This window comes from Maylandia zebra, unplaced genomic scaffold (assembly GCF_041146795.1).
Source record: "Maylandia zebra isolate NMK-2024a unplaced genomic scaffold, Mzebra_GT3a scaffold03, whole genome shotgun sequence".
NCBI lineage: Eukaryota > Metazoa > Chordata > Actinopteri > Cichliformes > Cichlidae > Maylandia > Maylandia zebra.
Window position 1 is genome coordinate 3,441,666 of NW_027490033.1, and position 27,906 is coordinate 3,469,571.

Here is a 27,906-nt window from a genome sequence, read left to right on the forward strand (position 1 = left end):
GCATCATATTATGTTGCTATTCTGACTGGAACTCATTGTTGCACATGATCATGGCTTCATGTGGTTTTAAAGCCTAATTTCCTGCATAGTTTTGTTACATGTCTCAAATTGACATGATTACTCATCATTTTTAAAGAAAGTTTGTCTTAAACCATCAAACTCTTTAAATGTGGACTGACAGTTTGAATGAAACTGTTTTGTGTGTCTACACGTCTTTCCAGAGGGCTCTTCCTGTAAGGCCGTGCATAATGTTGCTTACTAACTAATAACCTTTTAAAACACACTACATTTCTCTCCTCTCTTCTGTGCTTACTCACTGTTTTACTTCGAGGCTTCCCTACAAAAATCTTGCAGATCCACACACTTCATTCTTTAGACAAAGTGAGAATTTGTGGTTTAGTCACAGGATGTGGTGTCTGAGAGGGCACAAGTCTTCTGACCAATATGACGCTGTGTGCTTTACTTGTGATGGTAATGTCCATATTTTTAGTGCAGTAGTTTGCACATATTTCTTCTAAGTGAAAGATTATAGGCTTGATTCCAGGAGGAGACAGAAATCCCTTTGGTGCCATGTCGAAAAAGGGCCAATATGACAGTTTGGCAGTAAAAAGTCTGCCAAATCAAACATGCAAAGCTTAAATAAGAGAAAAGCAGGAACAGCTTTTATTTATAAAGTTGAGGAATTTTCTGTTTTTCTAGGAAAATGAAAGACGTGCTTCATTTTCAAACAATTAACTAAAATATAATGCTTATTTACATTGTATTTCATATTAAAAGTTCCTGACTTATGACAGACACTCTTGTTAGTTCAGCAAATGTCAGTCGAACATGAAACACCGAGTATCACACTGATAATCTGAACGTCACCACAGAAGAGCAGAGGAGGAATGTAACCCGTGTAACATTATGTGACCTGCTTCTTTATGAACACAACTCCAGGCAGGAGCCAAACAAACATGGGAAGCAGGTCAGTTAACATAAATATGAAATATGCAGCATGAATGTGTGCTGCATTATATAAATAGTACAATAGCTTGTGTGAATTTAAATGAGTTGTAGGTTTGAATCACTGATAAAAACAGTCATCAGCCTCATTGATTTTCTGCTCTTCAGTCCTGCTTTTGTAAAGGAAATTATATGTTGGACTAAAAGCAAAAAACAACTTTGTTTTAAAAGTTGTTGTGTTTTCTTTTTTTGGACATGAGACCACTCAGTGTTTTACTTTTAGAGTGTCTTAATACGGAAGCAGAAGCAGTGTTGTAGGTGCACTTCCTTTTGAGAAGTGTTCGCACAAGACGTATGCAAGACGCATGAGAGCCAATACTTTGAGGTTTATGAAGCACATTGTTTGTCCTCCTTTCTTCAGCGGATCATCTTCTGCACTATCAGCAGCACTTACACTGCAAATCGGACATATTGGCGAGCATGGATGCACTAAACCTGTGCTTAATTCTGCTTCTACCACTGACTGCATGCTCACAAGATTTGGGAGGAGGTAATGTAAAACTGTTTTCATAATGGAACATTTATTTTTTAATGCTACTCCAGCCTCTGGTTTAAATCATTGATACTGTTTCTATTATTGGTACTGATTTCAGAGACTGTTGTGAAAACAATTGGGAAGCAACCAGATGTCACTCAAATATGTCCCAGTGAAACACAGATCATCACACTGATAGTTTGTAAGATCAGAACTCAGAGAAGTGGAGGCGAAAATTGTAGTCTGCTGTATTATTATGGACGAGGCTTTGAGAACAAATGTGACTCCAGGTTCACACTGATGAAGGAAAATCAGACTGTGTTTCTCCACCTGATCAATTTAACATCAGAGGACAGTGGGAGCTACACCTGTGAGTGTTCAGCTCCTGAAAGAACAAAAATTCTCCATCTTAATGTCACTGTGGAAGGTAAACAAGGTAAAAACAACAACGTTCTTCTTATTTTAACCATTAATTATTTAGCAATATAAAGTCTGTACTGATTTTAGAAGGTGACCTTCAGGATTTGTTAACTTTGAGGCCAATAGTCATACATCGCACTTAACCTTTGTTCAGTTGTAATGCAAATACTACATCCATGTTTCTAACAACTGCTTCTCTCCTCATACAGAATTAAGCAGCAGGTCTGGAACAGAAACACTTCCTCTTACACGGATTTGTGTAACCGTGTTCATCATTGTGAGTTTAGTTATCTTTGGATTTATTCATGCACGACTGCGCTGCAGGTGAGAAACTACTGTCAGAGCTGTTTCACATGTTTCATGATTTACCTTTTAACACGCTTCATAACTTTAAAACATGTGATTCTCTTTGCTCTTTTCATTTTGGTTAATCCACTTTAGCTGAAGGTCATTTTGATGTAACGTATTGCCCTGCTGTTCTCATGTTTAAGTGAATTAAAGTCAATTAGGATCCTGCTAATAATTTATCAGATATATTGATCATAAAAAAGTAAAAAGTAATGCTAACATAATTTGTTATCCAAAGTCGCTGTTCAAGGTCAGAAACATCTGGACTGTCAATGAAGGAGACTCACGGCTCTTTGCTGAGTAATTTCCTTGTAAAGACAAAGCAGCAGGTTTAAAGTTTGTTTTATATCCAGTTCTATTTCAAAATGTTGGCTGAGGCTGTTTTTGTGAAGTTACTTTGATTCAACATACCTTTGGTCACCTTGAGTTTTTTTTATCAGACTTTTAATTTTAGCTTACAGGATGAAAATGTCCAAATAAAATAAAAAGTGATTTTATTCAGCAGTAACATGTTTGCAACATAATTAAGTCAGACTTAATATAATTATGCTGTATGAGTTTTAATTTTATCTTCTGACAGGATGAAGATGTCCAAGATGATTCTTACACAAACCTTCAGCATCCAACAAATGATCTCTACCAAACTATCACCTCAGATCACGCTCAGCACGACATCACTACAAATTAAGAATATTAAGTGTCTGCTGTTGTGATTATTCAGCCAGGAGAACAGAAGCTGTCAGCCTTGATAGTCAAACGCTTTTATTTTTGACAATATTGAAACATTTTGAAACATGTAAAACTGCACATGATACATGAGTAATATTGCTCTGATATAAATATTTTTATGACAAGACGTCTCTTTCATACTGGATACATGTTTTATAACAACTAACTAACTAAACAGGTTCACAGATGTGTCCTTTTGCAAATACAAAGTAACTGTGTCAATATGAATCCTTGTGTATTTGAAAATTTATGAAAACTAACATTTCACCATCGTCAGCTCTTAATTCCAGACACGAGTTTGTTTCTAAACTAAAACAAAACAGTTAGAAACTTTTCCTGGTTTTTCTTCTGTATTCATCTGTTTACTCACTATTTTAACCTTTAAGGCATCCAAACATAGGAGAATTTGAGGTGTTACTGAGGGGTACGAGTCTTTTTTTCTATAAATAGTTCTACATCATCCTCACAGCCACAGTTACTTCCTGATCAGTATGGTCATACAGAAACTCTGCTGTGCTGCTTCTGAATCTAATTCTGTTTTAGCTGTGAAGATATTATCTATATATTCAATTTTGAGTGTGTAAATGTCAACAAACATGGCAGTTTTGTGTGTGACACGCCCACTGAGATGAAAATGAGTATGTTTAGTTTTTGTGTGTGATTCTGCTCAGTGTTTTACTTTCAGAGGGCCTTTAACTTAAAGCAGAAGTGATCATCCATATACTTCCCTTTGCAGAAGCTTTCTACCAGCACGAAACGCTGTGAGAGATATAAGAGTTTTATGTAACTCCTTGAGTTTGCTTAGTGCTTCACTTTGACATAGTTTTAATATGACAGCAGAAGCAGTCGCGTGCATGCACTTCCTTTATAGAAGCTTCTTTCTTTGAGGTTTATTAACAACTCTCAGTACAACATCGTCTGTACTGTCTGCAGCAGTGACTGTGACACCTGAACAAATATGGATGCACTCAAGCTGTACTTTATTCTGCTTCTACCACCAGCTGCATGCTCACAAGATTTAGGAGGAGGTAATGTTTTCATAATGTAATATTTATTTTTTAATGCTACTCGAGCCTCTGGTTCAAATCATTCAGGCTGTTTGTATTATTGTTACTGGTTTCAGAAACTGCTGTGAAAACAACTGTGAAACAACCAGATGTCACTCAAATATGAAAGACAGAACATCACCACGCTGATCGTTTGTAAGATCAGAACTCAGAGAATGGAAGGAGGAAATTGTTTTCTGCTGTATGAATATGGACGGGGCTTTGTTCATTAATGTGACTCCAGGTTCACGCTGATGAGTTTCTCCACCTGATCAATTTAACATCAGAGGACAGTGGGAGCTACACCTGTCAGTGTTCAGCTCCCGATGGAACTAACTGTCACTGTGGAATGTCACTTCTTCCCACTCTATTAAAAGGACATTGAACTGTTTACATGGTTGATTTGTTGTCTTGCTTTTTCCTCGTTCATCAGTTTAAATAATAAACAACATGATGTCCAGGCTTATACAAGCGATTACACCTGATTTCACTTTGTTTTTCATATAAATGACTGTTTTAACTGTTTAATGTCAGTAGAAACTGTAAACTGTGCTTTGAATACCTCAGATATGATAACGTAGTGTGTGATGTGTGCAGAACATGTTAGAAATATGATAAAATTATTATCACAATGTTTCCATACATATGATTCAAATTCAAGTTTATTATTCAGATTTTTTTAAGTGTTAGATGCCAGAAGTTCAACAGAAATGTCTGTTTTGTGGCTCATTGAAGTCAGAGAGTTGATTTGATTCAGTAAACATGACACCTTAGAGCACTCACAGCTGATGCTAGGACACGTTTTCAGCATAATTAAGTTACATCCATCCATTCGCTTCTGCTTATCCTTTTCAGGGTCGCGGGGGGTGCTGGAGCCTATCCCAGCTGTCATAGGGCGAGAGGCGGGGTACACCCTGGACAGGTCGCCAGTCTGTTGCAGGGCCAACACACAGGGACAGACAACCATTCGCACTCACATTCACACCTAGTGACAATTTGGATTATCCAATTAACCTATCCCCACAAGCTGCATGTCTTTGGACGGTGGGAGGAAGCCGGAGTACCCGGAGGGAACCCACGCAAACACGGGGAGAACATGCAAACTCCACACAGAAAGACCCCGGCCTGATGTTGGAATTGAACTCAGGACCTTCTTGCTGTGCTGCAACAGTGCTAACCACCGTGCCACCGTGCTGCCCATAATAAGTTAATTAAGTTACACTTAATATAATTATGCTCTATTTTTTTTACATTTATCTTCTTACTGGATGAAGACATATAGATGACCCTTACACGAGCCTTCAGCATCCAACAAATGATCTCTACCAAACTATCACCTCAAATCACCCTCAGCATGACATCACTACAAATGAAACACATTAAGTGTCTGTTGTTGTGATTATTCAGCAAGAAGAACAGAGGCTGTCAGCCTTGATAATCACATGTTTTATAATAACTGATACTATTCAGTCTTAACACTCTAACCCTGAAACAGGTTCACAGATGTGTCCTTACTTGCTCTGCAAAACACTGTTAAAACAGTACAAATAGAACAAACTGTGCCAATATGAATCCTTGTGTGGGATCAGTTTCATGTTTTTATTACAGTAACTTTCAGAATATTTTGAGGTTTTCAAGGCCAGACTTCAGACGTGATTGTCACCATCAGTGCAACAGAGCGATGAGTGAGGCTGTGCTTCCCCTTGTGTTTAAAATGTTTCTTAATAATGAATAACTAGAAGAAAAACAACAGCTCTGTGCAGTCACTTACACAGCATCAATGCTGGATGTAGCTGCAATGACATCATCTACTGGTTTCTGAAGTCCTTTGTTGAAGTTAGAGATGAAGGTTTGTCTTCATCAATCACACTGATCGTATTTGATGGGGTGCTGTTGGTGTCTGACTGTGAAAGCACACAGTCATTGGCTGACTCCGTGAACTCACCAGGGAAATGTTTCCAGAGGTCAAGACAGAAAAAGTTTGCCTTAGACTTCAAGAAGGCTGGAAGTGTTTTTGTACCCACAGCTATCTCCATCTGGTGGCCGTCAGATAGAAAGCAGGTTTAAGACACTTTGTCTTCATTTTTCTGACTTCAGTTGGCTTCAGTCTGACTTTAACTGACTGAAAACTTTATTTGAACAAAGTTAACTCACTTGCATTCTCTGTATGTTGATAAATGTATGAAAACATATAACATTTAATCAGCGTCAGTTTTTAATTTGGATAGAGGATCATCCAGTGTCATAACAGACAGCCAGTTGGATCTTGACTTTTTTGATCAATAACCCTCATTTTAGAAATTCCAAATGACTGTCTTACTGCATCCCACCTCAGCAGCGATGGCGCGCTGCGAGAGACCCTGCTTATGCAGTTCAACAACCCGACCGCGTTCAAGAAAGGAAAGTTGTTTTGCCTTTGCCATCAGAACGTAATGACAGTGTGACTACCTGACAGTAAATGACAATGAATCCACATTTTTGCACAGATTTGGCCTTTTAAAGGCATGTGGTCCTAAACTTTTGAGCAGCTGTAAAACAGCCTGTTTCAGTTTAAGCACTGTTTTCAATAAATTGACCAGCTCATAAAAAAGTTTTGTCTCACTCCATTTCTTCTTGTTGCATGTTGAAGCTGTACTTGGAACCTTGTTAAGATCCAACTATGCAAAATATGATGTTTTGTTTTTACAATTTTTCAAGTTGTCTTAAATTTTTTGATTGGGACTGTATAAATATTTGCTTTCAGTTATTCACAGTGAGATAATGTCAAACTAAATGGAATAAGTGAAATATTACTTGATTGCTCCACATATTTCTGTTGAATGTGTTCTAAAACATCCGTTCTTCAATATTTTTAACTTGCATATATTTAAATTTATATTTCAATAATGCTGACATATCTCCTTTTTCAGTGTAATGGTTTAAGCTCAGAAACATCTGCAGTATCTATACATGAAGTTTATGTGAGTAATTGTCAAATCCAGAAATATGGATATTTATTTCAGAACTTTATTGCATAACTTACATATTTTCACACACACACACACACACACACACACACACACACACACACACACACACACACACACACACACACACACACACACACACACACACAGATCTCTTTATTAAGTAGTGGGCTCATGTGTTCAGCATCACGTTGTTGAGTGCACAGTGCTGTAGCTCAAAGTTCATTGCTCTAAACATGTGAAGACCACAAAAACCAAAGAGTCACTTTTAGCATTATGACTCATTCTATATGAATCTTGCCAGCCATACAAATGAACCGTTTGAAACCTGTGTGAATGCTTTATGCTACAGTGATACACTGAATATGCCACTAAAGCTTCTCTTCTTTCTGAAACTACTTGAAATGTGTCTTTATCACAAACAGTAAAAAGTTACGGTCATATAAAGAGCATTCATGAAACTGTCAGGCCGGTGGTAAAGAAAAGCTTGATACAAGTAAAGCACAGTTTGGTCTTACCGGCTGACACATAAAGTGTGGCACTGTTTTTCATTTTATTTTTCTTTACCTTTTATTATTACACTCACTGACATGAAAATGAGCAAATGAGTATGTTTTATGTTTGTATGTGAGTCTGCTCAGCGTTTCACTGTAAGAGTGTTTTAATACAAAGGAACAGGCAGTCATGTACATGCTCTTCCTTTACAGAAATACCCTCACCAGCATGTACCTCTGTGAGTGATGCTACTTTAAGGTCAATATAACTCTGTTCAGTACATCATCTGTACTGTCAGCAGCAGTTACACTGTTACTCTGACACCTGGACAAATATGGATGCACTGAAGTTGTACTTAATTCTTCTTCTACCACTAACTGCAAGCTCAGAAGATTAAGGGGGAGGTAATGTAAAAATCTGATTCATAAAGTAACATTGATTTTTTAATGATACTCCAGCCTCTGTTTTTTTTTGTTGTGAAAACAATTGGGAAACAACCAGATGTCACTCAAATATGCACCAATGAAACACAGAACATCATCACACTGATAGTTTGTAAGATCAGAACTCAGAGAAGTGGAGGAGAAAATTGTAGTCTGCTGTATTATTATGGACGGGGCTTTGAGCACAAATGTGACTCCAGGTTCACACTGATGAAGGAAAATCAGACTGTGTTTCTCCACCTGATCAATTTAACATCAGAGGACAGTGGGAGCTACACCTGTCAGTGTTCAGCTCCTGATGGAACAAAAATTCTCCATCTTAATGTCACTGTGGAAGGTAAACAAGGTAAAAACAACAACCTATTTTCTTATTTTAACCATTAATTGTTTTAGAAGGTGACCTTCAGGATTTGTTAACTTTACAAGGCAATAGTCATACATCACACTTAACCTTTGTTCACCAGCAAATCAAATACTGTGTCCATGTTTCTAACAACTGCTTTTCTCCTCATACAGAATTAAGCAGTAGGTCTGGAACAGAAACACTTCCTCTTACACGGATTTGTGTAACCGTGTTCATCATTGTGAGTTTAGTTATCTTTGGATTTATTTACGCACGACTGCGCTGCAGGTGAGAAACTTCTGTCAGAGCTGTTTCACATGTTTCATGATTTACCTTTCAACACGCTTCATAACTTTAAAACATGTGATTCTCTTTGCTGTTTTCATTTTGGTTAATCCACTTTAGCTGAAGGTCATTTTGATGTAACGTCCTCTTCAGCAAGACTCTGCACTACTGTTCTTATGTTTAGGTGAATTAAAGTCAATTAGCTGCCTGATAATAATTTATCAGATATATTGATCATAAAAAAGTGATGTTAACATCATTTGTTATCCAAAGTGGCTGTTCAAGGTCAGAAACATCTGGACTATCAGTGAAGGAGACTCACGGCTCTTTGCTGAGTAATTTCCTTGTAAAGACAAAGCAGCAGGTTTAAAGTTTGTTTTATATCCAGTTCTATTTCAAAATGTTGGCTGAGGCTGTTTTTGTGAAGTTACTTTGAATCAACATACATTTGGTCACCTTGAGTTTTTTATCAGACTTTTAATTTTAGCTTACAGGATGAAAATGTGCAAAATGACCTTTACACAAACCTTCAGTATCCAACAAACGATCTCTACCAAACTGTCACCTCAGATCACCCAAAACACAATGCAACTACAAATTAAGCACAATAGGTGTTGTTGTGATTAGTGTTGGCCTTTATAATCAAACTCTTTAATCTATGTAAAATTTTAACAGTTATATATAATATATTTATATATAATATGTGAAATAAATAATAACTGTAAGTGGCACATGAGCATTAGTGGTCTAAAAGAAATTGTTTTGGATGATCATTACATGCCTTTACTTTCACTGTTTTGTAGTAACTGAGACCATTCAGTCACGCCACTCCAGCTCTTTGAAACAGGTTCACAGATTTATACGTGTATACTCTGCATAAGCGTGTTAACAGAATACAAATGCAATAAACTGTGTCAAATATGACTCCTCCTGTAGCATTTTTAATGCACATTGCTTTTACTGTCATTGTGTTTAGTCACTAACAGATGTTCTTGATTGTGATGTGTCATTACTTCAGACTTTTCAGATTCTAACAATAATTGTAATCACCATCCAGATACACAGAGACATCAGTCTGGATGTCTTAGTCGTGGCTTATAAAGTGTTGGTGATGAATGAAAAATTACATCAAAATTTAAAATGTTTTTCTTTTGTATTTAAGTGTTTGTGCTGTTTGACTTTGAGACTAACAAGAAACAACAGCTTACACTTGCATTTCTATTACAGATATTTAAGTTTAAGCATTTCTGCTTTCAAAATGCTCTACCACACACTGCCAGCCACAGTTACTTCCTCACCCATATGACTGTGTGGAAACTCTGCTCTTTGTCCTAAAAAGTTTATTCTGGTATCTTGGTTTCAGTAGGAGAAAGGTGAGAATTTCCTTACCTGGATAATTGAGCATACACCAAGACATCTTCTCTTTGTCCTGCTTCTGCTTTATTATAATACATATTTATAATCATAATTACTTAAAAAAGCAACCTATCCCTGTGTTTTAAAGATGAATGCTAAGCATTTTATTCCAGTGATATTCAATTTAAATATATATGTGATTAGTATATGTGTGCATATATTGGTGGCATATATATGTGCCACCTCAGTGTCGCTGTCTGTCAAAGTAGACCAAGAATGTCAACTCGAGGGGCAGGACTCAGTGACAAAGTTAAACAAGGTTGATTTTCAAAGTTTAAGACAGAATGAAGCCTTAAAAAATATTTTTGTTTTTTTCCTTTCATGACCTTTTATTTTCTCTCATGTTTTCTCTCGTATGTCCTTGTAGAGTACACCCAGCACAGACACACGCACACACAGGCAGGTATAGCCAACTTCCACGTTTATTGATATATTTGTATTTTGACAGCTGACTCAGTCGCACCGTCTGACAGCTCGAGCCCAGCTGATCTCCCTTGGCCGCTCCTCCTCGTCTCACTATAAACACAGCGGAGGAGACCATCATTAGTCCATAAACAATATCAGCTGTTCTTACCAGCCTCGCGGCGCCGCCCCGTTGAGCCTTCCGCTCCACTCCTCCCCTGCAGCTGCGCCCGGGGCCACGCCTCCGCCACACACCCCCACCGCCCGTTCGAGGCCGGGGAGCCGTCCGGCCGAGCCAACTCCCCCCCCCGCGAGCGAGAGAGGAAATCGGCCACTGCCATCTGCGTCCCCGGCCTATGGATCACCTTAAAGGGCTGCAACGCCAGATACCACCGGGTGATCCGGGCGTTGGCATCCTTCATGCGGTGGAGCCACTGCAGCGGGGCGTGGTCCGAACAGAGGGTGAATGAGCGTCCCAGGAGGTAATAGCGCAGGGAGCCGACCGCCCACCGGATGGCCAGGCACTCCTTCTCCACGGTGCTGTACCGGCGCTCGCGCTCTGCCAGCTTCCGGCTGATGTATAGGACAGGGCGGTCGGCCCCCCTTACCTGCTGGGACAAAACGGCTCCCAGCCCTCTGTCCGAGGCGTCAGTCTGCAGAACAAAAGGGAGGGAAAAGTTAGGAGTGTGAAGCAGCGGCTCCCCACAGAGAGCCTTTTTCGCCTGCACAAACGCCGCCTGGCACGGCCCCGTCCACTGGACCAGATCCGGGGCACCCTTTCGAGTGAGATCGGTCAGGGGGCTGGTTAGCTGCGCAAACCCCGGCACAAAGCGACGATAGTAACCCGCCAACCCCAAGAACCGTCTCACCTCCTTTTTCGTCCTGGGGCGCGGGCAGGATGCGATAGCCGCCGTCTTCTCCACCTGTGGACGCACCTGCCCGCCCCCCAGGTGGTACCCCAGATACTGCACCTCCCTCCGTCCAACCGCGCACTTCTTCGGATTGGCCGTGAGCCCCGCCCCCCTCAGGGACTCCAGGACCGCGGCCACCCGCAGCACATGCTCCGCCCAGGTGTCGCTGTGGATGATCACGTCATCCAGGTAGGCGGCAGCATACGCTGCGTGCGGACGCAGTACCCGGTCCATGAGACGCTGGAAAGTGGCCGGGGCCCCGAACAGGCCGAACGGAAGTGTCACGAACTGGTACAAACCGTACGGAGTGGAGAAGGCCGTTTTCTCCCTGGCCTCGGCAGACAAGGGAATCTGCCAATAGCCCTTGGTTAAGTCCAGTGTCGTGAAAAAGCGGGCCGTGCCTAACCGGTCCAGGAGCTCGTCGACCCGAGGCATGGGGTAGGCATCAAAGCGTGACACTTCGTTCACCCTGCGATAGTCGACACAGAACCGTATAGACCCATCCTTCTTCGCCACCAGAACGATGGGGCTACACCAGGCGCTGTGCGACTCTTCTATTACTCCCATCCTCAGCATTTCCGCCAATTCCCTCTGCACGATTTTTCGCTTGTGCTCCGGGAGCCTGTAGGGCCGTGAACGCACCGTCACGCCAGGCTGCGTCACGAAATGGTGCTCGATGAGGGACGTCCGGCCGGGCAGGGGGGAGAACACGTCCGCAAAACGCTGTTGTAACGCGACAACATCCGCTCTCTGGGCCTGTGTGAGATGGTCATCACAAGGGAGGGAGGCGGGAACGATAGAATTTGGCACCTCCGGCCCCAACTCATCTCTCTCCTTCACCAAGCTCACCAGAGAAGCGGTTTCAACCTCTCGCCACAGTTTGAGGAGATTGAGGTGATAAATCTGCGTGGCTCCTCCCCTGTCCGACCGAGCGACCTCATAGTCCACGTCCCCGACTCGCCGTGTGACCACAAAGGGTCCTTGCCACTTGGCGAGCAACTTCGAGCTGGAGGTAGGGAGTAACACAAGCACTTTATCTCCCGGTGAAAATTGCCTGAGCCTAGCCCCTCTGTCATACAGGCGTTGCTGACGCTGCTGAGCCTGGAGCAAATTCTCCCGTGACAACCTCCCCAAAGTGTGGAGTTTTGCTCTCAGGTCCAACACGTACTGAATCTCATTTTTGGCGGGGCTCGGACCGTCCTCCCAGCTTTCTTTAATCAGGTCGAGCACCCCACGTGGCCTCCTGCCGAACAGCAGTTCAAAGGGAGAAAATCCCGTGGAGGCCTGGGGCACCTCCCGCACGGCGAATAACAGAGGGTCTAGCCAGTGATCCCAATTGCGTTCATCCTCGTTAATGAACTTCCGAATCATGGACTTTAAAGTCTTATTCAGCCGCTCCACCAGCCCATCAGTCTGAGGGTGGTAGACGCTGGTCCGAATAGATTTAATGCCCAGTAATTCGTACAGTTCCCGCAGTGTACGAGACATAAACGACGTGCCCTGGTCAGTCAGTATCTCTTTCGGGATTCCAACTCGGGAGATGACCTGAAACAGTGCCTGCGCCACACTCTTTGCAGAGATGGTGCGCAGCGGAACTGCTTCCGGGTACCGCGTTGCGTAATCCACCAGGACTAACACAAAGCGGTAGCCGCGTGCACTCCGGTGAAACGGCCCGATGAGGTCCATGCCGATGCGCTCAAACGGGACCTCAATGAGGGGGAGAGGGCGCAGCGGCGCCTTCGGTATGGCCGGCTGGTTAACAAGTTGGCAGTCCGGGCAGGACGCGCACCAGCGGCGCACATCCGCTCGGATGCCCGGCCAATAAAATCGGGCCGTTATTCGCTCCAGAGTTTTCTCATAGCCCATATGCCCTGCCATGGGGTTATAGTGGGCCGCCTGGAAAAGCGTTTCCCGGCGGCCCTGCGGCACCAACAACTGGGTGTGTGTTTCCTCTGTCTGAGTGTCACGACTCACTCGATATAATCGGTCGTTTAATACGACGAAACGCGGGTAGGTCTGCGCGGCCTCAGGGCGCACCACGTGACCATCAATAGCCATCACTTGGTCAAAGGCTGAGCGTAGGGTGCCGTCACGAGACTGCTCCAGTGGGAAATCGCCCATGGGGGACACTTCCGGGGCCGGCGGGACGTCCCGTGAGGGACCCGCCAGCTCCTCCCCCCCGGAGTCGGTGTCGGACGACCCCGCGTCACCGCTGAATGCCGCGCACACGCTACACCCCGCTTCCGGTCGTGATCGCACCCCCGCGTACTGCCCCAGTAGCTGATGAAACCCCGGCCAATTGGTACCCAGAATCAGGGGGTGCGACAGGCGCGGGCTAACCGCCGCCGTTACTCTATGCGTTTTGCCCTTATACTTTAATAACAGCGGCACAATGGGATACCTGTGAACGTCACCATGCACACACCTCACCTCCACCCATTCTGCCTCCAGCAATGCCCCGGGGCGAACCAAGCTTTGGTGTACGAGGGTCTGCGTGCAGCCCGTGTCCACCAACGCCTGGCGTATACCCCCTCGAGTCCTTACCGGAATACTGTATGTCCCTCCTGGACTGGGGGAGGGTGCTGGGGCGCCAGCAACACGAAACACCTGCCCCACTTCCATAAGCGGACAATCCCTCCTCAGGTGCCCCGGCTGCCCGCACTTCCAGCACTCCGGCCCCGGCGTCTGTGCTGCTCTCCGTGGCTCGGGGGCGGCTCCACTTGGCTCGGCTGCCCTGGACGGCACCAACGCCGCGAAAGGGTTAGTGGGGCTCAGCGCCGGCAGCCGCTCTGCCTGCCCTGGTGCCGGCACACGGCGTCTCGGGGCCGGCACTGGGGCCTGTTTGTTCGGCCTCCGTCCGGCGTCCCCGGGTTCCCCTGCTCCAGCGGCAAGGTGGTCTTCCGCTAGCGTCACCGCTACCTCCAGGTTTGCGGGCCGGTGGCACCGGACCCATCTCGCCGTCTCCGCTGGCAATCCCTCCGTGAACTGTTCCAGCACCACCTTGTCCACCAGCTTCGTCTCGCCCTCCGATGTTCCCGGTTGCAGCCAGCGAACCGCCGCGTCGCGCAGCTGCCGGGCCCAGGCGAATGGTCGGTCTGTTGTGGCCAGCCGACAGGCCCGGAACCGCCGGCGATGGTCTTCGGCGGTGAGCCCCAGCCTGTCCACCACCGCCCGGCTCACGTCCGGGAAGCTGCTCCTCGACGCCGGAGGCAGACTCAGGGCCGCTGTTTGTGCCTCCCCAGACAGCAGGGGGAGCAGCCGCGGAGCCCACTCCTCCCGCGGCCATTGGCAAGCCTCCGCCGTGGCCCGGAAGGTCTCCAAAAAAACTTGTGGGTCGTCCCCGTCCCCCATCCGGGGCACTGACACCGACAGCGGCAAGGGCTTCGGCGTGGCAGCGGCCCCGACCAGCCGTTCCAGAACTTGCGTCTGTCGGTCCGTCTGCTCCCGCAGCGCGGCCAGGTGGGCACGCTGGTCGGCCGCCTGATCCCGGCTCATCGTCGCCATCTCCGCCAGCATCTGCGCCAAGAATTGCAGAGGCTGGGCGGGTGGCGTGGCCTGTGGGTCGGACATTTCCCCACCGGCACTCTTCCTGGGTTTCGGCACCACTTGTAGAGTACACCCAGCACAGACACACGCACACACAGGCAGGTATAGCCAACTTCCACGTTTATTGATATATTTGTATTTTGACAGCTGACTCAGTCGCACCGTCTGACAGCTCGAGCCCAGCTGATCTCCCTTGGCCGCTCCTCCTCGTCTCACTATAAACACAGCGGAGGAGACCATCATTAGTCCATAAACAATATCAGCTGTTCTTACCAGCCTCGCGGCGCCGCCCCGTTGAGCCTTCCGCTCCACTCCTCCCCTGCAGCTGCGCCCGGGGCCACGCCTCCGCCACAGTCCTGCAATAGCCTTCAGAAATCTTTCAGTTTCAATATGAACATCGTTTTTTCCTCTCTCATTTCTTCCTCTTCGGCACATTTTGTGAGTCTCTGTGTCACACAGCGGAAATTTGTATTTATCTTTTTATTGGTTTTATTCTGATTTTTGTCATTGCTGCGATTCCAAACGGGCCGATAGTCGATTCCAGGCCATCCCGGTTACTGCTTATTTGTGCGTTGAAATCTCCGCCAACGATCAGCAAATCATGATGCGGGGAGTTGTCAATGGCATCCTGGAGCATCGCATAGAACCCATCCTTGTCAGTATCGTCAGCCTCTTCTGTTGGAGCATATACTTGAAGAATTGTGACTTTCACATGCCTAGCTTGGAAACGAGCCAAGATTAGGCGGTCTGAAATGGGCTTCCAGGCCAGCAATGATGTTGTTGCACGTCGCGAGAGGATGAAGCCCACGCCACGTGCATGATCTTGGGCATGGCCAGAGTAGAGCACCATCTTTCCATCACTAACCATCTTCCCACTTCCTGCCCATCGCATTTCTGAGATGCCCAAGATGTCCATACGGTACGAGTCAAATTCATATAGAAGCTGGGCCAATTTACCTGTTTGGTACAGAGTCCGTACATTCCATATTCCATAACGAGTAGTTTCTTTTGGGTCGAAAATTGGTCGACGCATCGGGCAGTGGACGACCCGAGGGCTTTTCTCCACTGTCGTCATTAAGGGTTGCCGATCATCATCTTCGCCCTGATTCAGTCGATACTGAGATTCACTTGCTGTTTCTGTAGCGATTGGAGTTTTTACAGGGTGGGGTTGCTAGCCCCACGCCCAACCCTCCTCCTTTCTCATCCGGGCTTGGGACCGGCAATGGCAGACATGACATGGCGTCCACGAACTGGCAAGCGAAAGCAAGGCCGACCAAAGACCACATGGCGTCGAACATTTATGGACGACCTGAGAACTGTCGACATTGCCTGGGACGAAGCTGAAGCAGTCGCTGCTGACCGACATCGATGGAGATCACTAGCTGCCCGATGCGCCGCTCGGCGTAGGAGGAACTAATACCTAAAAAATATTCTGATTTTTATTGTTTACTTGTGAGTGCAGTTTTTATTGGCATGATTTTATTCTGTTTGTATTGCATGTTTTTAGTGTGTTGTTTGACATTGTTTTAATCCACTGTGGATTAGGTGAGCATGGGACAAATGAAATTATAGTGATCACCTGCTGAGGCGTGGGTGTGTCCAGAGGTGGCCTATCAGCTGTTTAAAGGACCTATTAAAAGGAAGCTAGCGGAGCACTGGAGGGAGAGAGGCTCCATATATGAAGAGAAATGCATGAAGGCCAGGTGCAAAAGAGGGACCTGCTGCCTGATCGTGGGGGAGCAACGGCTCATCTAGAGACAGACCGGTCAGCGTGACGTGTCGACCCAGTCAGTAGGAGACAGCGCGTGTGATTGAGAGCAGGGCACCTCTGCATGGATATGTGAGTAGTGTCTCCTCTGTTGTTCACGGGGTGCAGCCATGTTGGGAGAGGGTCACCATGGCTGTAAGCCAGGGCGGCTTCTGGGACGGTGGTTATGGCCATCGTCCCAGAAGTCTCAGAAGACATGGTGATGATGCAAGGGGAGCCGCGATGGCATCGAGCGACGGACTCTAGTGCAGAATGAAAGCTGGGCTGGGATCTGATGGGCCCAGTGAAGGAACGAGAGGGGGATAGGTGCTCCTCCTCGTCTGCCTGGGACGAGGCTGGCATGAACCCCGCTCTGGAGAAGGAATTTCTGGACTGCTTGTAAACCCATAACAAACATTCATCCTGGGTTGGGGGATAGTTACATCGTGGGACTGGGTGGGATTTTAGTGCATGCAGAAAATTGTATTTTTACAAGTTTTAGAATAACTTTTTCTAGTCTTGGTGGAACTTTATCACGTTGAGAACTTTTTATTGTATACTTCTCTTTTCTTAGTATTTGGTTTGTTTTATCCCTGCTGTGCATCTCGGGGAATAAACTGTTTCTGATCAGCCCTGCTTCATCTTTGTGTCCTGGGTTTCTGGCTCGCTCGCTCCTTGTATCTAAAGAACGATCCTCTAGTATGACATTCTGGCACAACAGCTTTAGTGTCTACAGCTGCAATCAACTCCATCCTTAAACACACTATGGAAACACTTTACTACCCTATTTGTCTCAAACACCAACCAGCATCACAAAGTGTTTTAATGTGAACTCTTTCCTTTTAAGTGAGTTCTCAGTGTCTTACCATTTTGAACAGGGGTGAGGAATTCAAACTGAAATAATACTTTTATACATAAATTTTAGCCGACACACTGGACTTTTCTGATTCTTTTGCTAAAAAATCAAATTGTTTCTTCAACTTGAGTTTTAACTTTAATTTGGAATTCATTAATGGGTAGAAATTTTAACTTGAAAAGTAACTTCCAAAAAAGAACTTGAATTCAGCTTCCTTTGCAGTGGACGGGCTTACTAACTCCTGCTTTCAAAGTCAAGCAGAGGGCAGAGTGAGGCAGAAAGGATTTAACTCAAAATTGCGAAAGGAATATCAGAGCTAGAGCTGTAATGAGATAAGGTAGAGGAAGGCAAAAGGCTACACCAGCTTGAGAGATGACATGTTATTATGCATTACAATTTATAGAAAAGGAAATAAGAGCCTTTTCAGATGAAGTCATGCACACAAAGTAGTCATTACATCCAATGACACATCACCATAAACGTAGGACCTTGGTCAGGAGCAAGTTGATAAGAATTTCTGACCAACAGTCCAATGCTTGTGTCGCATTTCTCCCCTCAATGTTAACAGCACTCTGGTTTTCACACAAACTAGACTATAAACCCCTTTGGAATGTAAGAAATCTCTTAAACAGAATGGAGCAAAGCTGCCTAGATCTGTGGAGAACCGTGGAAATATTACAAAGTGGTGAGCAGAGATGGGCAGTAACGCGTAATCCGATTACTTTTTTCAATGCTACACAGATGGGACAAGAACAGTGACTCCGGGAAGAACAGAGGAGGGGGACTCTGCATCTAAATGCACAAAGGTTGGTGTAACAACAGCACTGTTGTGGACAGACACTGCTCTCCTGACCTGGAGTTCATGACGGTGAGGTGCAGACCTTTTTTTGCCCAGAGAGCTAAGTGCTGTAATAATCATGGCAGTCTATATAGCACCGGCCGCTAACGTAAACACAGCTCTCTCTCTGCTGCTAAATGCCATCACTTCTCTTAATAGTAATATTAGCAATATATATATATATATATATATATATATATATATATATATATATATATATATATATATATATATATATATATATATGTATACACACACACATTTTATATACACACACACACATTTGTTTTTGGTTTTTTATATTAGTAATTCATTTTGTGTATAATTTTATATTGTTGTTGAAAATAAATAAATTAAAGCAACTGTTAGGGAAAATATTCTAAAACACTTCTTCAGTAAAGACTCAGAGAAGAGAAACACACAGAGTTCTTGCTAGCAAGGGCAGCTCCCTACTGAGAGACTCCAGTGAGGAACCGCCCCTGTCTTTATTTTATACTCCATTGGACGTATGTATGTGTATGTGTATGTGTGTGTGTGTGTGTGTGTGTGTGTGTGGTACTGCTGATCAAAGGGTCATATACATGAAAGCACAAAGGGAAAACATCCTTGGTCAGGAAGAGGGTAGACCCCCCCTCACCCTAGATAACACGGTGAGGAAGTCAAGCAGTTAGAGCACTTAGACTAAAACAGACGTAGCTACGTTAATCCTACCATAAAACAATAAGAGAAGGTACGACCTTTCTTGTGCTCCCAGGATGTGGGTGTGCATTCTAGTGTGGAATACACACCAAGCCTTTGCAGCCTGTTAAAGATCACACACAATTGATTATATGCCTCTAAGTATACATGGTTGAATATTTCCTAATACAAATAACTACATGCAGTATTCTACCATATGCAAACTTATATCACTAAAAGATTATACTGACTACTAAATACAATTTTCCATTGACAGCAACAAAACAACCTGAAGAGCCGGTTGGATGCCCAAATTGCCGGCTCTTCTTAGTGAGCCGAGCCAAAAGAGCCGGTTCTCTAAAAAGAGCCAGAATTCCCATCACTAGTGGGTTGATGTGACAGAGGAGGATGTCCAGTATAATGGAAGCAGATATGTCTAGGTCCTGAGTCTCTGACCCAACATTTTGAGTTTGGTGTGGGTTCATGATTCTTTCCTTTGCTTCCAGAGATTATTTAAGTTTAAGCTTTGTGCGGTTTAGTCTTGAGTTCACTTCTTTTTAGTGTCTCTGTATTTGTTTTTCTGATTCATGGTTCCTTTTGTGTTTGTCCTCAGCGACTCATGTGAAAGTCAGTCTTATCTCTTACCCCAGTCATGTCTCTGTTTATTCTCCACTTGTCTCGGTCAAGTTTGTGTGTCTCTGTCTCCATGTTAGAGACATGTATAAAAGAGTGCAAGTAGCGTGGATTGGGTGGAGATGTATGGAGAGAAATTGTCTTCAGAAGGGTTGCAAATGTGTACAATATTATCCACCAACCAAAACTAAGCTTTACAAATGTGTCCGATGATTTGTGTGTAACTTTTGAGGATTCACACCCGTGTGCTTCAATCCACATAAAAATACAAAGTAATTTGACCACACGGAAAACTATTTTACAAATGCCTCCACCCAAACAAATAAATACTAATCGTTTACACACAATGATTAAGTTCGACTCACAATTCTGATAATTTTCTCTTTGTCTTTCTGTGTGTACAAATATCTTAAACGTGACATCTTTCTCTCTGGTTGAAGTAGCCACAACAGGTTTCTTACAAGGACGGTTGCAAGGCTTTCTGCTTTTAAAACATTCTAGCGCACACTGTCAGCCAAATGACTTCCTCACCAGTATGACGGTGTGGAAACTCTGCTTTGCTCTGCTTCTACTTGTGGTTGTTGCACTTGTTTCTCTTTCTGTCTGTCACATTCTGCCTCTCCCTCTCTCGCTCACTATTCCCTGGCTCTGTCATGTCTCTCTGTTTCTTCACCCTTTTCATGTGTCTAGTTGTATTTTAGTCTGCATCTCTGTGGTTGTGTTTGTGTGTCATTTTCTGCTTTGCCCTCCTTGGTTCATTAGTAGATTTTGTTCAGCTGTGCTCCTCAGGTGTTTCCGCTCTACTCTTACCTCATGTGTTTATTTAAGTCTTCAGTTTTTCTTTTCCCCTGGATCTGTGTGCTCTCCTTGAGTGATATTGGTCCCTAGTGTTTCGTGGTCTCCAAGTTTTGTATTGTGAGTTCTGGGGTTTCAGCAATAAATCTGCTGTTAAAGTTTATCCTCGTATGTGAGTCCTCACTCTGCAAGCATACAGCAGGCTATGACAAGATAATCCATCTCTGTGAAACCTTAAAGGGAGCAGTCAAAAGAAGAACAAGACACTATGACATGATTAAAGGTTATTTGCTGCTCTATTAAATGAACATTTAAGTGTTTATTTGGTTGTATGATGCATGTATTGTATGCTATAATGTCTTCCCTTTTCTTTATATGTAGTTTAAATAGCAGCACATCCTCACTTATACAAGAAACTGCACCTGTTTAAGGAGGACATCGGTTCAGCTTATTTGTGCATTAAAATCTGTCTGTGTGTAATTGTTATATTTGTGGCTACATTAAGAGTTTAATTTCAATAGAAACTGTAAACTGTATGATGTAATTTATGATTTGAGTTAACTGCAGATGATGTGATATGAGATTAAACTATTATCACAATGTTTCCTTATATACTGTATAGATTCAAGTTTATTTTTCTGAGGGGAAAAAAGATCTTTTAAATATTTTAGATGCTTGGGGTTCAACAGAAATATGTTTCCATTTATCTGGTTGGAATCAGTAACTGGAGTTATTCTAGGATTTATGTACACAATGAAAAGTCACAGGTTATCCCAAGTGGATGTTCTAGGTCAGAAACATCTGGATTATCTGTTCATGAGACAGCACTCTGAGAGTAACTTACTTATAAAAAAAAGAAAGAAAAGAAAACAGATCTATTTCCATCTTTTATATCCATTTCTATTTCAGGGTGTTAGCTGAGTTTTTTTGTTTTGTTTTTGTTGTTTTTTTTAAATGGCAAAGAAAAAAAACCCAGTGGATACAGGAAGATCAAAATATTCAAAGACTGCTTTTATCCAGCTGGGAATATAATTATAATATAAAAATGTATTAACATAATTATGCAGTGTGACTCTTTATTGTGAGAGATAACCTTTACACAATCCTTCAGCAGCCAACATATATTCACTACAAAACTGTCAGTTCAACATCAACACGGCACTAAGACCGATTCAGCGAGCAGAACAGAAACTCTCTGCCTGCATAATCAGGAAATGAGTCAGAATTCTAAAACCTATGAAAACAACTCCCAGGACAACATCGCTGTGAAAAGGCTTTGAAACTTCCATATGGGTTTTAGAAATTTTCAAATTCAATAGAATTTTACATGTTTTGTGCAGTTTGATGGTGGTGTGTAGATTGTGCATCATATTATGTTGCTATTCTGACTGGAACTCATTGTTGCACATGATCATGGCTTCATGTGGTTTTAAAGCCTAATTTCCTGCATAGTTTTGTTACATGTCTCAAATTGACATGATTACTCATCATTTTTAAAGAAAGTTTGTCTTAAACCATCAAACTCTTTAAATGTGGACTGACAGTTTGAATGAAACTGTTTTGTGTGTCTACACGTCTTTCCAGAGGGCTCTTCCTGTAAGGCCGTGCATAATGTTGCTTACTAACTAATAACCTTTTAAAACACACTACATTTCTCTCCTCTCTTCTGTGCTTACTCACTGTTTTACTTCGAGGCTTCCCTACAAAAATCTTGCAGATCCACACACTTCATTCTTTGGACAAAGTGAGAATTTGTGGTTTAGTCACAGGATGTGGTGTCTGAGAGGGCACAAGTCTTCTGACCAATATGACGCTGTGTGCTTTACTTGTGATGGTAATGTCCATATTTTTAGTGCAGTAGTTTGCACATATTTCTTCTAAGTGAAAGATTATAGGTTTGATTCCAGGAGGAGACAGAAATCCCTTCGGTGCCATGTCGAAAAAGGACCAATATGACAGTTTGGCAGTAAAAAGTCTGCCAAATCAAACATGCAAAGCTTAAATAAGAGAAAAGCAGCAACAGCTTTTATTTATAAAGTTGAGGAATTAATATTTTCTGTTTTTCCAGGAAAATGAAAGACGTGCTTCATTTTCAAACAATTAACTAAAATATAATGCTTATTTACATTGTATTTCATATTAAAAGTTCCTGACTTATGACAGACACTCTTGTTAGTTCAGCAAATGTCAGTCGAACATGAAACACCGAGTATCACACTGATAATCTGAACGTCACCACAGAAGAGCAGAGGAGGAATGTAACCCGTGTAACATTATGTGACCTGCTTCTTTATGAACACAACTCCAGGCAGGAGCCAAACAAACATGGGAAGCAGGTCAGTTAACATAAATATGAAATATGCAGCATGAATGTGTGCTGCATTATATAAATAGTACAATAGCTTGTGTTAATTTAAATGAGTTGTAGGTTTGAATCACTGATAAAAACAGTCATCAGCCTCATTGATTTTCTGCTCTTCAGTCCTGCTTTTGTAAAGGAAATTATATGTTGGACTAAAAGCAAAAAACAACTTTGTTTTAAAAGTTGTTGTGTTTTCTTTTTTTGGACATGAGACCACTCAGTGTTTCACTTTTAGAGTGTCTTAATACGGAAGCAGAAGCAGTGTTGTAGGTGCACTTCCTTTTGAGAAGTGTTCGCACAAGACGTACGCAAGACGCATGAGAGCCAATACTTTGAGGTTTATGAAGCACATTGTTTGTCCTCCTTTCTTCAGCGGATCATCTTCTGCACTATCAGCAGCACTTACACTGCAAATCGGACATATTGGCGAGCATGGATGCACTAAACCTGTGCTTAATTCTGCTTCTACCACTGACTGCATGCTCACAAGATTTGGGAGGAGGTAATGTAAAAACTGTTTTCATAATGGAACATTTATTTTTTAATGCTACTCCAGCCTCTGGTTTAAATCATTGATACTGTTTCTATTATTGGTACTGATTTCAGAGACTGTTGTGAAAACAATTGGGAAGCAACCAGATGTCACTCAAATATGCACCAATGAAACACAGAGAATCATCACACTGATAGTTTGTACGATCAGAACTCAGAGAAGTGGAGGCGAAAATTGTAGTCTGCTGTATTATTATGGACGAGGCTTTGAGAACAAATGTGACTCCAGGTTCACACTGATGAAGGAAAATCAGACTGTGTTTCTCCACCTGATCAATTTAACATCAGAGGACAGTGGGAGCTACACCTGTCAGTGTTCAGCTCCTGAAAGAACAAAAATTCTCCATCTTAATGTCACTGTGGAAGGTAAACAAGGTAAAAACAACAACGTTCTTCTTCTTTTAACCATTAATTATTTAGCAATATAAAGTCTGTACTGATTTTAGAAGGTGACCTTCAGGATTTGTTAACTTTGAGGCCAATAGTCATACATCACACCTAACCTTTGTTCAGTTGTAATGCAAATACTACATCCATGTTTCTAACAACTGCTTCTCTCCTCATACAGAACTAAGCAGCAGGTCTGGAACAGAAACACTTCCTCTTACACTGATTTGTGTAACCGTGTTCATCATTGTGAGTTTAGTTATCTTTGGATTTATTTACGCACGACTGTGCCACAGGTGAGAAACTACTGTCAGAGCTGTTTCACATGTTTCATGATTTACCTTTTAACACGCTTCATAACTTTAAAACATGTGATTCTTTTTGCTCTTTTCATTTTGGTTAATCCACTTTAGCTGAAGGTCATTTTGATGTAAGGTCTTGCCCTGCTGTTCTCATGTTTAAGTGAATTAAAGTCAATTAGCTGCCTGCTAATAATTTATCAGACATATTTATCGTATTAATGGAAGTGCACCACTGCTATAAATAATTTCTTGTCTTCAAGTTTCATATGAGCCGTTGAAGGAACACAGTGACTTTCATTTCCTGTTGCCCCCATTAAAACGAGCTACACGATGCAGCGACTGATGATCAAGATCATGTTTGTTTTTGTGTTTCTCTTACAGAAAACCAGAACCATCGCGTAGTCCTCAAAACACGGTACTGAGCAAAAGATGTAACTTTTGATTCATTTATATTGTTTACTTAACCTTAATGTTTTTAAACATATGTGTTTCTGCAGAGGTCAGAGGACATTGAGCCGTACAGCACCTACATACGGACAGATACTGGACCATATTCGACTGTTCAAATGCACGACTCTAAACAGAATACTAACAGTTCACATGTGTCAGCAGACAAAACTGAGACAGTCTACGCAGAAGTACAATAATATTATATCACATTTTTCAACACTGACAAGTGTAGTTTGGCAAATTCACCACAGGGTGGCATCATTTGACTGACAAATAAAGAACTGACCAGAACCAGCTTCATCATCTCAGCATTTTAACATTGTGTTGTTATGTAAATATTTTGTTACAAACTGCAGTAAAACTTTATCCATCATTTGTCGTGTTTTTCTTTTTTTTAATGCAGAAGAGAGAACTTTGTAAATTATGAGTTTTCATATGAGTAAAATCATATAGTCAACAAAAATTCAACAATTTCAGATCCCTTTTGCTTTATTCACTGTGACCACTTTCATGTAAGTTTGAGGAACTAGCAAGTGGGACATCTAAATAATTCATCTTGTTTTGAGAACTAAGATGAATAAATGTAATTACAGATAAATATCCTTCAGGATATTTCATGTTCTGATCTTTCTCATTAGACTGAATAAACCAGATCCACATCATGGTTTCATTGCTTGAGCCATCTGCAGTGCTGATATGATGTACTTGTAAAGGATGTGAGTCTCTGAGGGCAAAAATAACAGGCTCCTAAACAGGTCAACAGTCCATATTTGCAGTGCAAACTGTTTGGCCAAACTAGAGAAAACTCAAACTAAGAAAAATAATTTAACTAGAGAATAAAAGAAAAATTACTTCATGATAACTACAAAATAAATCAAACTAATAAACAATCACTTCTGCATCAGGATGCACACAATTTCAGACCAGGGCTCAACACGATGTGTTCACTGAAAAATGCTTCAACACGAGCTCAAACTCTTGTAAAAAAAAAAAAAAAAGAAAAGTCATCAGCTCCTCCAAATCCAGAAAAAAAGAATTAAACACCAAATAAATATTGAATATGTTAGCGCTCAATCTGTTGTTAAAAAGATAATAGGAATGAGCTCACAGTGAGAAAATAAATGCTCTCCAACTGCATAAAATCCTTCAAACATCAGATAAAACTTCCCCTCTTTAATATGACACGTGGCACATTCTTTACCATAAAAGGTCTCAAACAGGGTCTGGACTGGATTGTCAGTTCCTCAGTCCACATTATGAGGAAGCCAAGTGCAGTCTGAGGAGATGTGAGAAACACAGAAATTAGTCAAATGCAAATCTTAGCACTTGGATTTTTAATCAGATTCTCTTTTTTGTGGCAGAATTACACACACAGCAAATATAAAAGCTTCATTTTTAGAGGTCAGAGCCATGCATGTAACTGTCATTTAAAAAGAAAAAGGTCGTCACTGAGATGTGAGACATTTCAAAAGAGAAAACAATCTGAAAGAAAAATGCAGTAACAATTTATTAAATTAAGAGCCAACAAACTGGCTGAAGTGGTGCATAACCGGACAATCCTTTTTTAACACTAGACCAGGTGTAGTCTGGTCTGTTGTCCACAAGGTGGCACTGTTTGACTTCAATTCATTAAATGCACCATTTTCTTCTCTAAGTTGTAAAGGACTTGGTAAGAACAATAAGCAAGGCAAATGTAACTCTGGCAAGAACCACATGATGTAAAAGTGATTACATTCTTTGGATGTCAGCACCATAGTCTATGAATAAACTTAAACATTATAATGTTTCACTTAAAATTGTGCTTATAAAATGAGTCTAGCTGCTGTACTTTATTTTCTTACACCTGAAATTAGGATGATGTTTTAGATTGTTGGGTTTCCCCTGCTTACTTTGGCATTTCCTGCTATCTAAAGTTGAAGTGCGAGGTCGTGGGATCTGAAACTCCTTCCTCTTTGGTGAGTGTCACATAAACAATGGATATTAGTGATAATTATAAGTGATACTCTCAGCCCAGTAAAGGGAAATGTGTCAGCTATCATGATTGTGGCTCAAGAGTTGGCAGTTCGTCTTGTAATTGGAAGGTTGCCAGATTGAGCCCCGCCTCCGACAGTCTCGGTCGTTGTGTCCTTGGGCAAGACACTTCACCCGTTGCCTACTGGTGGTGGTCAGAGGGCCCGGTGGCACCAATGTCCGGCAGCCTCGCCTCTGTCAGTGCGCCCCAGGGTGGCTGTGGTTACAATGTAGCTGCCATCACCAGTGTGTGTGAATGGGTGGATGACTGAATGTAGTGTAAAGCTCTTTGGGGTCCTTAGGGACTAAGTAAAGCGCTGTACAAATACAGATACATATTAGAGGATCAAACTCAGCATCTTACTCCATATGACATGGTCTACATTTTCTCATGCTTAGGGAAATTGCACATAATTTAAAAATTATTAAGTCAATCCAAAGAGATTCTTTCAAACTCACTTTTTCACAAATGAATGCAGGGCTGGGTGCTTGATCTTACACATCTGTGGCAATGGAGCTGAAAACAACTCAGTTCAGCTATCAAGAGATGCGTACCAGTATGCATCTGTTGTTCATATAGTGTGTAATCTATGGTTTCTTAATGATTCATTAGTCAGAGCATATGCATTCATCATGTTAAAAATGAAGCTGATTATTAGGCTGAGTTCACTCTACAGTACAAAAATAGTTGTCACTTTTTTTTCAGTCACATACTTGCTCAATCATGTTTTGATATTTTAATCCCTTGAACATGTTTTTATTCCCATAAACTGGAATAACCCTTGTACAGATCAGTCAGGGTCTTTCCTGTTCTATGAAAGCACTTGAAGCACTTAAGAGGAATTAAAAATTTTCCCTCTTCACATTATTGTGTAAACAACATGTCACGAGAAACATTTCATAAATTTTTTTTATTGGACAACAAGCCTCCAGAGAAAGATGGGAACTTGTAATCACATGAAAGCCAAACCAATCTGGCCTTCGTGTTGGATCCTGGTAGATTTTCACATGCTACACAATAATGTGAAGAGAGAGAGTGAGTTCATGCTCATTCAAACCAGATTTTTAACATTTCCAGGAAATATATTTATAAACCCACATAGTAGGTCTGGCCCAGATCTGGTATCAAGCCGGCACTGCTGGCTGACTTCTGGCATGATAAGATGTATGTCATCCAGATTTGGGCCTGGCATAGATGGCACTGTTTATGTGATGGCATGCCATATCTGGCCCAATTGTGGTTTGGTTTATGTGGCCCAGTCTCATAGAAAACAGGTCTAGCCTGGATCTGGCATCAAGCTGGCACTTCTGATTAACTGGTGTCATGGCAGAGTGTATGTCAACCAGATGTGGGCCAGGTCTGGCAATGATGGCACTGTTTATGTTCCTATTTTCCTATTTTAGTTAGAAGACCCAAATGCCATGTTGCAATACTATACTGCTATGGTAGCCAACGTTTCAAATGC

The 27,906-nt window shown here is 42.4% G+C and overlaps 2 long non-coding RNA genes across 2 annotated transcripts; both read left to right on the plus strand.

The window, feature by feature from the left end:
• The first annotated feature begins 1,307 nt into the window (after positions 1-1,307).
• Positions 1,308-4,498, plus strand: LOC143415750 (uncharacterized). Its single transcript, XR_013096194.1, has 5 exons — positions 1,308-1,495; positions 1,599-1,916; positions 2,110-2,224; positions 2,829-4,005; positions 4,101-4,498. It is a non-coding gene; the product is annotated as an uncharacterized LOC143415750 (long non-coding RNA).
• Positions 4,499-23,036: 18,538 nt separating this feature from the next.
• LOC143415752 (uncharacterized) lies at positions 23,037-24,803 on the plus strand. The gene is made up of 5 exons (XR_013096196.1): positions 23,037-23,241; positions 23,346-23,666; positions 23,860-23,974; positions 24,362-24,395; positions 24,478-24,803. It is a non-coding gene; the product is annotated as an uncharacterized LOC143415752 (long non-coding RNA).
• The last annotated feature ends 3,103 nt before the right edge of the window (positions 24,804-27,906 follow it).